Source organism: Cinclus cinclus, chromosome 10 (assembly GCF_963662255.1).
Source record: "Cinclus cinclus chromosome 10, bCinCin1.1, whole genome shotgun sequence".
Taxonomy (NCBI): domain Eukaryota; kingdom Metazoa; phylum Chordata; class Aves; order Passeriformes; family Cinclidae; genus Cinclus; species Cinclus cinclus.
Genome location: NC_085055.1, coordinates 3,822,079 through 3,836,223, shown reverse-complemented (window position 1 = coordinate 3,836,223; position 14,145 = coordinate 3,822,079).

Here is a 14,145-nt window from a genome sequence, read left to right as displayed (position 1 = left end):
AAAAAAAAGGGGGGGTTTCCCCCCCAGAAAGGGGAGCAGCGGCCCCGCCGGCGCTGAGGGCGCGTCCCGCGGTGTCCCGGCGGCGAGCGCCACCCAGCGGCGGCGGGCGGCGCGGCGGGCGAGCCCCGGAGCGGGCCGGCCCCGGACCCGGCCCCGCTCCGCCGGTACCGGGAGCCGCTTTTGTTTATCCACCGGCGTTTCCTCCCTTTGTGGCACGGCCGAGGGGGGAGGGAAGGGGAGGCTCCGGCTCCCTATCGGGGGCTCTGATCAGGCCGATGGGCTCGAGCAATCAGTTTCCCAGATTACTTGTATTTAATACACAATGCATCATAAAGCAAATCCCTCATCCTGACAGGGAGAAAATAGAACAGCTCATAGCGCGAGGCGGGCCAATTTATGGCTAAATTAAAAAAAAAAAAAAGGAAAAAAAAAAAGAAAAAAAAAGAGAGAGAGAGAGAGGAAAAAAAATTAGAAGGAAAAAAAATCCCCAACAATGGGGAGTGGAGGGAGGGCAGGAACCCACGGCCCCGCACACCGGGCGGGCGCCGGTTCCCAGGCCCGGGCGCTCTGGGAATCTCCCACCGGGTTTTTTGAGGTTATTGACAAAGGAATTTTTTTTCCTTTTTTCTTTAATATTTTTTTCCTGTCCTACCTACCACCACGGCGTGCAGTTTTCTCCCCCCCCACCCCCCCGTCTCTCTCCCCTCGGACAATAGCCATTATCTGAGCTAACAGGTCAATGTCACAGATAACGGGCCGCTGAGACGAATCCATCAGCATCTCTTGTCACTCGGCTTCTCGCCGTCCCCCCCCTCCCCCCCCCGCTCTCCTTCCCCGGCCTCTCTTGGCCCCCCAGGGGAGAAAAATTCCCTTTTAGTCTGAAAAATATATCTGCACTTAAAAAAAAAAAAGTGGGTGGCACTTCTGGATAGTGCAATAAAAGACACAGCTCAGCCCTCTTATTTTGACTCTTTCCCCTGCCCAAAGCACAAATACGAGGATCTCGCCGTAGTGAGCCCGGGCTGTTCCAAACTTTGCGGACGTTCGCGGCTTTGCGGCGCGGTTGGATTTCGGGTCCGTTTGCGGTATCGGGAGAGCCCCGAGCCGGGGGGACAGCGCTGGCCCGCGGCAGGGAACGGGCCCGGCCCCGCCGGCAGGTAGAGCCCGGCCTCCCGCCGCTCCATTCATGGGATTCGTTACCAAAGAAATAAAGGGGAGGAAAAAAAAAAAAACAAAAAAACAATCGTTTAGGAAGCGGCGGCAAACGGCGCGGTGGTTCCGCGGTACCAAACGGGGTCGTCGCGAAATTGGCCGAGGGAAGAAAACAAAGCAAAACAAAAACAAAAAAAGAAGTTGCATTTCATTAAAAATCGTTATTAATAACCAGAGTGACGCGATGACGGGAATGATTCGGGTAACGCGGTAATGATTCGGGAGCGCCGGGAGCAGCCGTCGGGGCGAGCGCGCAGCGGCTCCCGCTCGCCGCAGCCCCCGCTAAGGGGCGGCCGCCACGGCGCTCCGGGCTGCGGGCACCGGGGCGAGTGGCGGCGGCTAATAAATAGAGGCGAGCGGCGAGGAAGAGCGCACCGCCGACCCCGGGCGGGGGATGCGTCCGGGGGGGGCTGGCGGGGGCTGCCCCCGCGGGCTGCCGGTGAGCCCCCGCGGCGGGGCCGCTCCTCCGCGACCTGGCGGTGACCCCCGGCCGCGGGGCCGCTGTCGCTTTAAGCGCGCCGGGAGCGCCGCCGCCGCCGCCGCCCCGGACGGGGGGGCCGTGGAGGAGGGGGGGGGGGGGGGGGGAAAGGCGGCCGGAGCGGCCGGGGCTGCCCCGCTTTAAAGACACAGTGCCCGAAAGGGGAGCGGCGGGAGGGCACGGCCCGACGGGGTGGGCGGGGAGGGGGGGCGGAGAGGGCCGCGCCGGGCCGGGCCGGGCCGGGCCGGGCGCTGCCCGGGGGCGCGGCGGGGAAGCAGCGCCGCGGGCAGGCTGCGGGCGTGGGGAGCGGGAGAACCGCCCGCCCTCCCACGCGCATTCACTTTTCTCTCATCCCCGGCGGAGAAGTGAAAGAAGTTTGTTTTGTTGAGCGGTGCGCGGTGGGGTTTGTTGTTATTGTTTTTCTTTTTCCTTTTATTTTTTTTTCTCCTTTTGCTTTCCCTGAAGAAGCTCGTGTGGGTTTGGGGTCGTTTGGTTTTTTTGTTTTTTCCCCTTCCTCTCCCTTCCCCGGTAACTTTTTTCGCACACACCGCCCCAAAGCCAGCCGATAAGACCAGGAGGGGCCGAAAGGGGACGGTGATGGCGAGCCGGCAGGAACCCGCCGAGCCCCGCAGCCGCTGAGCCCTCCGGGGCCGGCAGCCCCCGCCCGGGCCCCGCCGCCCCCCGCACATGGTGGAGCGCCCCGCGCCGCGCCCGCCGCTCCCCGGACCCCGACGGCCGCGGCCTCCGTCCGCGTTTAACGCCGAGATGTTGCTTCCAGCCGCCTGAAGGATATTTGTCCCTCTCCCCCCCTCCCTGCCCCCGCGGGCTCCCGGCGACACAAGGTAAGAGCGGCGAGCGCCGGCGGCCGCGCTGCCACGGCCCCGCGGGACGGGGCCGCCTTGCCCCGTCGGTGCCACCGCGCCGCCAGCCCCGGGGCAGACCCCAGACGCCGGGGAGTGCGGGTTCAGCCCCCCTTCCCTCCTGGGGGGCTTCTCTGAAAGGGAAAATGAAACGTCCCCTTCCCCAAAGCAGCCGGAGGTGCGGGCGCTGGGGCGATGTGCGCGCCCGCGGGGACCGAGCTCTCCCGGAGCGGCCGCGGGGCGCGGAGGTCTGCGGGGTTCTGGGACCTCCGGGCTGGGGTTGAGGTTTTCCACCGTTTCTTTTGAAGGCGGGGGTAGAGCCGGGTGCGGCGGGGCGATGCTCAGCACCCATTTACCGCACCCCTCACCGCACGGCCGGGCCCGATCCCCATCCCCGGTGAGCGGAGCAGCTCCCGCGGGGACAGCGGGGACAGCGCGTTCGGGGAGCGCCGGGGCTCCGGGCGGGGACTTCCCTGGGCTCCCGGGGGCCGGGCAGCGGCAGCGCCCGCTCCGGCCGCGGCTCCACGCGCTCCCCGGCGGGGCGCAGCCTCCCTCGCCCTTCGCTTTTCGTTTGGGGCGTTTAAAGTTGTTTCGTTTATTTTTGCTGCTAAAGAGGGGTTGGCTGCTGCCGGTGCCGAGGAGAAGAAGTTACAATTTAGCAGTCAGCTCCCTGGGAGGCCGTGGGAAGTTTGGGATAGGCCGATGGTGAAGCTTGCAAATAATGATATTCAGTGCGCAGTAATGATTAGTTATTTGTCATAATTCTAGAATAGAATATCGTCTTTAGCTTGTCCACGAGCAGTCTCATTATATTTGTTTATTGTCTGCATAATTGGAACCATTTATTGGTGTGTATTGAATACTGCCATGGTTTGCATGAGTGTTTACATTGTTTTTCATTTATTCTCTTTATTTTGACATAAGGAGTTGTTATTCGCTTCGATTAAGGGGAGGGATTTAAGTGTTGCACAGGACTCTTTGGGATGTGTAATATTAAAACAAGATAAATAACTCTGCCTACCAGATAAAGTTTGGTTCAGAGCAACAAATATGAAAATTCTAAATGAGTGCTGCAATCAACATAAATCCTGAAACAAAACAGAAACCTTAATGAATCCAATGCCATCTATTTTAATATTTTTGTTATATTCCTATCAGAGTCCTATTTAATTAAAATAATAATTTCAGACATAGTCATTGATGAATGCTTAGAAAATCAGGTGGCTTTTAAATTAACAGTGTTTCATTGCAAAAATTTGACAACATTTCAATTACATGTAAATATTTGTCAAGATGTTTTTCCAAACATTTATGGTCTTTTTATTATTATGTACGTATTCTCACAGTTCCTAAAAAAATCTCAGCAGGGAAACATATTTCTGAATAAACACACTATTATTATTATTATTATTATTATTATTATTATTATTATCCACTTGTTTATCTGGAAACCTGTGATTTATCTTTTGATTAGAATGCTCAGCCTGCAACAGAAAGATTTACTCTTTCATATTCTTTTTTTTTTAGATCTTGGATGAGTTTTGCAATGTGAAGTTCTGCATAGATGCCAGTCAACCAGATGTAGGAAACTGGCTCAAATATATCAAGTTTGCTGGATGCTACAATCAGCACAACCTTGTTGCATGTCAAATAAGTGATCAGGTATGTGATGTTCACTTTCTGGGCTTAATTTCTAAGGAACATTCAGGTGTCAATGGAAAAAAAAAGCAACAGCTATTCACAACATCTTTTGGCCTGTTTGCTGTTATGTCAAAAGATAAGGTACAGATGGAAATGCAGAACGGAATGATTTTGATTATGGGCGGTAGAAAATATGAATTTTCTATTTTCCAGTTCGTTGTTCAATTAATAAATTATTTTTTTGGTCTTATATCTGATAAAATTCAGGACTGCTTTCTAAGGGATACAAAGCCATTATGTGCTGATTTTGAATTAGGTGCGTTTTCTGGCTCCTGTTGCTATGTTAAATCGTTGAGTTGGTCAGAAGCTGTAACATGAATTTAATGGGAAGAGGGGAGGACACAAAAGTGATAATGTTACCAGTGTACTTGCATGTGTGGGGCTTTGAATTTGAATGCACACGTGCATGGATATTATTGTGCCTTCCCACTTTGCTGGAACTCGTAGCACTTATGTGCTGAATCAGGGTCTTTGGTGGTTTTCTTTTTCTTTTCATTTATTGCACTTAAATCCACTCTTTGTTGGGCTGAAACATTATTTATCCTTGTGTGTTGGAAAAAAGGCTGGGATAGGCAGAGGAAGAATGCAGTAAAGCATTTTGTTTTCAATTATGCTGATGAGTTATTAGGTGTTTCCTAAATCAGGGTTTGCTTTTGTCTGCGGATAACACAGGCCGTTATGAAATATTTTAACAGGCGAAGTTAGGCTGAGGAAGCTTTGCTTTAAAGTAAAATATCTAAAACAGCAAAGCAACAACTGACTGTGAATTTTTGTTTCCAATTTAAACTTTGATACCTGCAGCATAGGATTTGAATCATTTAATCAGTGTTTCATTTTTCACCACTTAATTAACTGCATCAGGTGAATGTTAAAGATTATCTTTAGCTGATTTAATTGCCTTGACAGTATTGAAAGAAGAATCACAACCAGACACAAAGCTTCAATTAGAAATCATTCTTTCTAATCAAATTCCTTACATATAGGAAATGAATGTGAGGGAGTCTGCTATTTCCAGCCCAGTGCTACGTATTTCACTCATGCAAGATAGCTGATTAAAACTGGGTTAAATAACTTTCTCAGAAACTATGAGAGAAGATCTTTTTCATTTCCAACTTTTACAGTACAGCCTTGAGCACATGTAGCATAGGACGAGCCAGCGGACTGAGAGATAATTTCTTTTTTATACAGCAGCTGGTTTAACTAAAGAAACCATAAAAGTTATTAGTAAAAGCAAGTTACATTTTCCAAGCTGAAATATGCTTTGTGCTGAAAAACGATGAATTCTCTCCATGCAGAGCATTTATGTAACAGTGATAGGAAAAGGAAACTGTAGATTAATTGAAACCTCAAATTCAAGTATTTTACATTGAGCAGGAGCTGGTGTAGGTAGGAAAGATCGGAAGTGAAATTGTGTGCATTGGTCCAAGCAACTCGCTGTCTTTGGGTCGGTGTTGGGGATCTGCAGCTGAAAGTGCAGGCAAGGCTGAACCATCAGCATCTCCTCTGAACTCACACATGCACCCGTGCTTTGACGTTTTTGGAAAGAAAGTTATGGCGCTTTTAACTTTCTCTTTTTTTAGTGTTTACATTTCTGACATTTGGTAATGGTGGCTGTACTGCTGCCAATAATTCCCTTCATTCACTGGAGACTTGTTATTTATTTTGCACAGTATCATGCTGTTCATAATTCCATATTTTTATAGAGCTTTGTTGCTGAGATTTGCAAATTAAGATTTGGTTGTCTTTCAAGTAGCATGTTGTGATCTGGGTGCTGTCAGCAAGAGATTGTTGTTCATTTGGCCCTCTGGAAATGCTGCACATTTACCCACAAAATCGTCCGCATACTCCAACATTTTATGATCAGAGACTAAAAAGTTAATGCTAAAAATGTGCTCTCGAATCTTAAAGCAAGAAAGTCTTTCTAACAGCTCCTCCTTCTGCTTTCTTCTGGCACAAGTTCACCAGAGGTAATATAAAATATAATGGGAAGGCAAACTGGGAAATGGACGTTACATGGCCAAACGTGTGCATGTACAAGGAGTGACAAATGCAAGACAGGGCTGAGTGTGCACATATAGACTGTGTGAGGCTGCCTGGGGTCAGTCAGCCTCCGTAGCTCCTGGAAAAAAATAAAGGGGGGGGTGGGAAAAAAAAAAACAAAGAAGACAAGAAAAAGGGAAAATAAAAATAAGGTGAAGCTGAGGATTGTAGCTAGAAGCTGGAGGGCAGAGATGATGCAGCCCAGCTGGTAGAGGAGACCCCAGCTCAGCTGGAGCCACAGCCAGTGCTGGGTGCAGATGTGGGGGGGACACCCCAGTTCTTCCTGCCTCCCCCAGGGACAAGGAGCACCTCAGCAGCCCTGGTTGCATGGGGAGCATCCCCAGTGCGGAGACAGCACTTGCTCCCGAGCCACAGACACCCGATCAGCAGTAATTGTTCACCTCTAATTGCTTCAACTCATCTGTAAAATTCACAAGCAAACACTGGGCTGTACCTGAGAAGGTAAAAGATCCTGCCAGCACTCCCAGCCTCATGCTGCCCACAAGTTTATACTACTAAATTCAAGCTCGACTGACAGACAGGTATGGTTCCCAGACTGCTCGAGGCAGGATTGAGATGAACTCAGGGCGATGTGTGATCTGGTTGCTCTGCTGTGTTCTACCTGCTGTATTTAACAAAAAGAGGGAAAGAAAAACATTTTTTTGTCGTTTTCTCTCTTAAAGTTTTTTCAGAGACATACCACCCCACCCCCTGACTCACGGCTGAGGTTAGGTTTCATCACTTAGGATCAACTTTACAAAAGGCCTGAGCTCTTTCTTATGACTGTATAAATGAGCTTTGCTGAGATGAACAGCTCGATAATGGTGGGATGCAGTCAAAACATGCACGCTGGATGCAACTCATGTTTCATTTGATTGCAGTTGGAATAGGGCTTAAAAGCTGCATTTTTTTTTATACTTTTGAAAGAAAAATTCAAATGAGGTCGATCTAGGATTTCTTTTTGCTGTCTTGCTATTATCTCCTGTCATACCCAATCTAATCTGAACATATGTAATTTTAGGTGTATATCAAACATGAAATTCCACAAACAGGGTGCTCAGTTTTTTTCTTTATCCCAAAGAGACTACAGTGTGTGCAGAGCTGCAGAGAGTCTTGTCACTGTTCTTGTCCTGGAATGTGTTTTACCAGCTCAGAGTCAGTTTAGGATTCTAGAGCAGTTTCTGCTAACCTGGACAACTCCTCTCTGTTATCGTTAAATGCCTATTAGTTCATCTTTTTAATGACATCAAAATGACTGGCTCTATTAGGCTTTCTGGCAGTGCTGTCAGCCCAGCAAGAGCATTATTTTTAAAGGTGTCTGTTAATGGAAGTGCAGTTGCAAATCAAGCAGTGGCATGGCAGGGGCTGTCGCACATTCCAGGCTGAGATCACGGTCACCTTCAAACTACAAAATTTTTTTAAAACTTTTTTTATATTTAGAAAGATTGTTGGTAGCTGTTGAAGTTAAAACCCCTGAATATTGTTTTTATCTTGTTTATTGCTCACAGAGTTCTGACAGTGATGCAGACACATAGGGCTGTGTAGCTGCTCTGAGCTTCCAGGTCTCTTTCTCCACAACAAAACAGACCCTGAGAAGTCCCCTTGGTTTATCCACGGAAAACTCAGAGTGACTCAAGATCACTTTACTGAGGTTTTAGATTGCTGTGCGTGCTGAAATAGTTTTTTGGTGGGTTTTTGTGTGTGTGTTTTGTTTCCTTGCCTTGTACTCAAGTACGTGCCGCTGCAAAGGGAGCAAAACCAGTAGTATCACACTCTTAACAATGTGCCCAATGTCAGTGATATAAACTTTCAGGAGTGAACCTACTGCTGTAGGTTCCACCAGATCTGATCCCACCTTACACGTTTTACAAACTTTTTTAATCTGCAAGCACAGCTTCATGTTTCAGGTTTTATGGCCGTGGCCCCCCGTCCATGGCGGGCAGGGGCTCCTTGCACAGCCACCTGCAAAAGTTGTGTATTTAAGGAATAGTTTTGAGGCTTTGTTGTCAGAGAGTGAAATTAAGGTTTTGGCTGTTGTGGGTCAGGAGGGCACACACACGCTGAGCTCGTACAGGATCCTATTCTGTCATGAGTCTTCCTATGAGTTGTTGGTTATTAAGCAAATAAAGCTTAATCCAACTCCCACTGAAAATCTGTCTCCAGTGGAGCAGGGATATTTTAGCTTGGGGCTAGTGGGACGAAGAGCTGCTCAGTGTGATTTTCCACTTGCTGCAGTTAGAGCTGAGGCTGTGGGTGACATTCCTGCCTGGGCTTTATGACTGCCTGTGTTATCTGGAATTTGATGCACTTGTGGCGTTACCACTCTCAGCATTGGACTGTCCTGATGTGACCTACAATAAACTGTCCAGAACAAAACCTAGCAACTTGTTGTTGCCATTTCTTCGAGGTGATGAGGTTTTTTCTTGATGATTCATGTTCCATAAAAGCGATAAGGGATTTTTTGTGATGAGGGCTGTCAAATCCTACTCATCTGCTTGTTAAAGTCTAGAGAATTATGGGCAACCACAGAGCCAGGACAAGACTGCACCTTGCTTGATATTGGTGTGGCTCATTAATGCAGGTTCTTGGGTGTTAGAGGACAACAGATTGGTTAGATCAGCTCAGGACAACAGGTGGGTGATAGAAGCTGGGGTCTGGTGTCAGTGGTTCGTGACCCCCAAAGAAGAGGCTCTGCAGGACCAGAGCAGCTTGGATGAACCAAGGCTTTCACAGAAACTAAAATTCAGACAGTGGAAGAAGACCTGAGTGGTACTGGAGGTGGCTTGCATCCCCCCTAAGATGCCAAAAAGGGTGCCCTGCAGAGAGGTATCCTGCAGTTCCCTTCTTGTTTTGAGGAGATGGAGGTGCATTTTCCCTCACAAGGTGGAAAAATGGGGATTCCTGGAACATCCTTCCTCAAGTCTTTCCTGCATAGAGATTTTGGGGCATTTTGGAAATGAAGAAGGGAAGGATTCACAGCCCTGCTGCTGAGGCACTGTGGTGCTCCTCTGTCCTCTCTGTAGTGGGAAGGGAAGGGTCCTTTCTCCCTGCTGGGCTCCCACTTGTGCCCCCACAGCCCCTTGCATGCGGACACTTGCTGAGTTTCACCTCTGGATTTTTGCTGAAGTTTTCTTTGGGCCTAGCACAACTCTCAAATCAGGACTCCTTTACCTTGGCCCTTGAAAAAACTCCAGTTTGTTTCAATTTATCATTTGCCTGAGTATAGCAAAAAGAATCTGTCTCAGGTTTCATCACACAGTTCTCCAGCTGCACAAATTGTTCATCATGGGAGCTAAAATTGAAGCTGTACTATTCTGGACCTTTTTATTTCTTGTTTTTTCCCTTCAAACTCTTAATTACAGCTTGTGCGTCTGTTTGTCCTTCTCATTTATCTGGCGGGCATAATTCCTGATTTTGATGGAGCTCTTTGGATGTAATGCTCATTAGTAGTTTTGGGCATTTAATTTATTTTACTTTTCAAGCAAGTTCCACTCTTGCTCTGAAGCAGTGTGGAGGTGGGTGCCAGTTGGCAGCATGCATGCTGCCTCTTGGGGCACATTCCCCAGAGGAACTGGGAGATGGGGCTGCCTTGCTTGGGGTGGGTGTACCCACCCATGGAATGTGGTCCAGTGAGTGCTGGATGTGGGTTGTGGTGGAGCTCACCAGGGAGCCATCCACTTTTGGGGTCTTCTCTTCCATCCCACCATCCCAAGCAGAGTGGGTCCTCCTGTTTGCACTAGTGTGGGGCAGGACAGGATCCCTGGTTTCCCCCCCTGTAGTGGGAGCTGGGAGTTCAGCATGTGGCCTGGGTGTTAAAGGACAAACTGCATCAACTTGGAGCAACATCTCTAGCCTGCCCTAAAATCTGAATTTCCCAGGCAGCTCTGGGGCACATGCAACGTTTTCCAAAATTGTAGGCAGGAATAAAAGGTTTAGTTGGATGTACCAGAACACCACTCCTCTTTGGGGCACAACAAATGCGTGCAGGGCAGTTCCTGCCTTTGCACTGACTGAGTTGTTGCTTTCCCCCCCAAAACCTTAACTTCAATTAACCCCTCCTGGTTCTGGCGGATGCCGATGGGAGCAGAGGGGGGTCCAGGCAGGGCGTTGTGGGGCTGGCAGGGCAGGGGATGGCTGGGGTGCTTCAAAGCACACGGGCTCCGCGGCCCCAGCCGAGCTCGCGGGGAGCGCGTTTCGCTATTATTTCAATTATTACAACTTCCTGAACAGGTCGAAGGTCGTTCATAATTCACGCTTCTGTCATCTTTACACATGCCAAATGCAGTCTATTAAGCATAAATAAAATTTCAAGTGCCTGACCAGGAAAAGTAAACTGGGATTCATAACAATGAGGCCTTATTCATCCATTTAAAAGTGAATTGTGCGTGTTCCATTTCCCCCCCCCCCCCTCCCCTTTCCCTTTAAGGCTTTGGGAGCTTTTATTTCTGCTCGGTAGCACAGATCTGTGACCTGTGGTGTGGGCAGGCACAGAGCACTGATGAGCCAGGCCTCCCCCAACTTCTCCCCACCTCGGACCCCCTGAACTTTGAAAGTGTTTCCAGACCTGAATCCGATTTTGCCCTTCCTACATAAACTGTAGTCACACACCGTTGATCCCAGGGCATGTGAAATGTGCATCTGGACTTCGCTTTTATTTTTTTCCCCCCCTCCTCTGGTTGTTTGTCTTCTGTGCAGGAGCTTTTCCTATACTTGTTCTCAAGCAGACCAGTGCAGATTAACCCAAAAAAGTTGGTTAATGGAGCAGGCTCAGTCAGCTGGAGAAATGATAGCCAGAAAATCGAAACCTTTCATTAATTACAGTAGAGTCAGGACTGTGCGCCAGAAATCTTCCAGTTCTGCAATTGAAAAATCCACTTATTTTATGATAGCATTTCCTAATACAAAAAATACTGCCCGTGGTAGAGATGCTGCTCTTAACAAAACACAGGCAGCCCAAGGGGTACCTGTGGAGCTGGGGGGGACTTTGTGAGGTTCCCCATCTGGGGGTTGCAGGAACCCCCTTCCCCTCCCTGCCTGCCTTCAGTCATCTGCTGCTGCCTCAAAATTCAAGCAGTGTGGATCATTTCAACCCTTGGCTTCTCACTTTTTCCCAAACAGGGTAATTCCAGGAGGTTTTAGGTGGGAAGAGTGAAGGGAAAAAAAGCTATTCATGTGAAGTAATAAGGACAGACGTTAAAATTAGAATCAATTTACTTGCATGATAGTTTTGGTTTAAACTTCAATATGTTTTATTTTAGATTCTCACTGCAATGCAAACTGGTGTATAAATGGTTAGAGCAGGTGAATTTTTTTCTGTAAATACAGAAATTTTAAAAATTATTTTTAATGATAATTAAAGTTAGTACTCTTAACAATGTGAAAACACCAGGGCTGGAAATCTGCCACTCAGCCTTTGTTTTGGACAATGTTAGGTCTGAGATGCAAAATAAAGAAACATTAGTCAACTTTAAAAATCGGGTTTTTTTAAACCCTCCTCTTGTTTCCCTGCTGAGGCACAGACAGGCTGGCCAGGCAGTTTCTGATAGGTAGCTGGATCATCTCTGGATTTTTAAAATCCAATGCAGACAAGACAACTGGCTGCAGAGTCTGCTCCCTGTTCAGGGATATGTCCCACAGCTGCAGGAAAGATGCTGCCTTGTCCTGGCCTTCCCCAAGAGAAGCAATGCTCCCCAGCACTTGTGAACAAGACCCTCTTTATGCCCCAGTCCATGTGTCCTCAATCTGTGGTGGGAGGTGAAAAGGTCTGTCCAAACACCTTTGATGGGACAGGGAAAATACTGGAGAAGGCTCCACTGTGGTTTTGTTCGCTCCTTGGTCTGGATGCAGCACCAACCCAGGAAGAACAGCAGCGTTTACCTGACTGGGAAACAAAACCTGGGAGCAGAAGCCAGTCCTGGGCAGAGCAGAAGCTTTGGCACAGTCCCTCTGGGATGGTGAAAGTCCCTCCTGGCTGTGTGGTGATCCTGCTTCTGCTAGCACCCCAAGATGGAGGTCTCCAGAAGTCTCTTCAGTCAGTGTGCACATATCATTATTCCACATATTATTTTCACCCCAAACCAGCCAGCAACTGGGCCTGTCTTCCACAGACCTGACTGCAGCTTCTCTTTCAGATATGCAGAGGCCATTACTCTTCTGGAACTAAAAATCCACTTCTCAGTACATTCATCACAACAAATGGGAAACCAAGCATCGCTTGCAGCAAATATTCACTGGATGTGGCACTGTCATCAGGTTTATTTGCAGGGGGTAAAAGCTGGCTTCATTTAAATGTGGTTTGGCCTTTGATGGGATGAGCCGTGTTGCCTCAGTGCAGCCCCAGCACGCTGAAGCCCACCAGGAATCCTTTAGCACCGACAGCAGCACTGGATCCACAGGGGGTTGTGGTACCAGATATTTGCCTGGCTGCATGAAGAGCTATACACAGGACACTGCCAGGCTCTCTTGGCCTCCAAAACACTTGATGGAGCTTGAAATCCCCTCAACAAAAATACAGATGGGAAGCCCAAGCAGCCCGGGCTGGTGGTGTGGTTGAGGAGGGAGGGTGGATCACACTAAACATAAACTCCTCCTGGTTTTTAGGGGGAAAATTGGCCACAAGCAGGGGCTTGTGGCACTGGCACCTTGTGCCTGATGTATTTTGCCAGCACTTCTGTCACCTGGTGAGGGATGAGCACAGGGGTGTGGGATGAAACGCCCTGGCAACCTCCCCTGCCACTCCCTGCACTGCTCTCTGGAGTGGCTTTTGGGACAAACTGGAGAGAAAAAAATCACCCAAATCTGAGGAAACGTATCCCAACTCGATATTTTTAGGCATTTATTCCATCTCCGTGGGCACAGCTTGTGCAGGCAGGAAGGATTAGGCTGTACAGCCACCTCCTGGAGGACACCGGTATGTGCTGGTGAGTGCTGGTGTGTGTGTGCCTGGGCAAGGAAAGCACCCAGCACGGCTCAGAGCCCACGTGTGACCGGGCAGGGAAGGCACCCACTGACCTCCAGACACCCGTCCCTACCTGTGACAATCTCATCTGTGTGACTTTGAGCACTGGAGGTGATTTGCTGCACTGCAACGAGTGTTGAGAGTTGAGAGTTTGGGAGCAAACCCTTTAGAAATACATTAGTCTGAGAAAAAGCTAAGGCATCATTTTTTAGTGTAGAAAACATAGCTGTCATGTGGTTTTGTTTAACAAGGCCAGGGGAAGTTACTAATATTTATTTGAGCTGCTTCGTGGAGCTTTTTAGTGCTCTTCACATTTCCTGCTGAGACAGAAAGCAGCCAGATGGATTTTGGGAATTTCCTTTCGGCAGAGTCTCCTGGTGCTGGTGTGTGCTTCCTCTGGTGCATGGACCCAAGGGAGGGTGTCCCCTTTGCCTTCCCCCCCTCCTGCCTCCCCAAAGGGCTCCTTCCCACAGCCCAGCATCACCTGTATGAGGGGACAAGGTGTCACAGGCCAGGGCCACCACCAGCAGCTTTGGCTGCTCACGGTGTTTCTTCATCCAGGACTGACATTTCTCTTGGTTTCCATTTGAAACTAAGGAATGGCCAGGTACACTGGTTCTTACAAGCTTCTCTCCTCGCAGCATTTTGGACTGTGTAGGTTGTTGGAACAGGGGGCTGGATGCCTATGGCTTAATCATCAGCATCTCCTCACGTCTGCTTTAGAATTATAGAAACATTAAGGCTGGAAATTGCCTAAGATAATTGAGTCCAAGCATTAAAATTACTTTAGCACCTTTTCCCAGTGTAACAGGAGTTCCTTCCCTTACCAGGATCACTCAGGGATGTGTTTTATGTCTACTCTGTACTTGGATTTGGTATAACTCAGCAGACAAGTT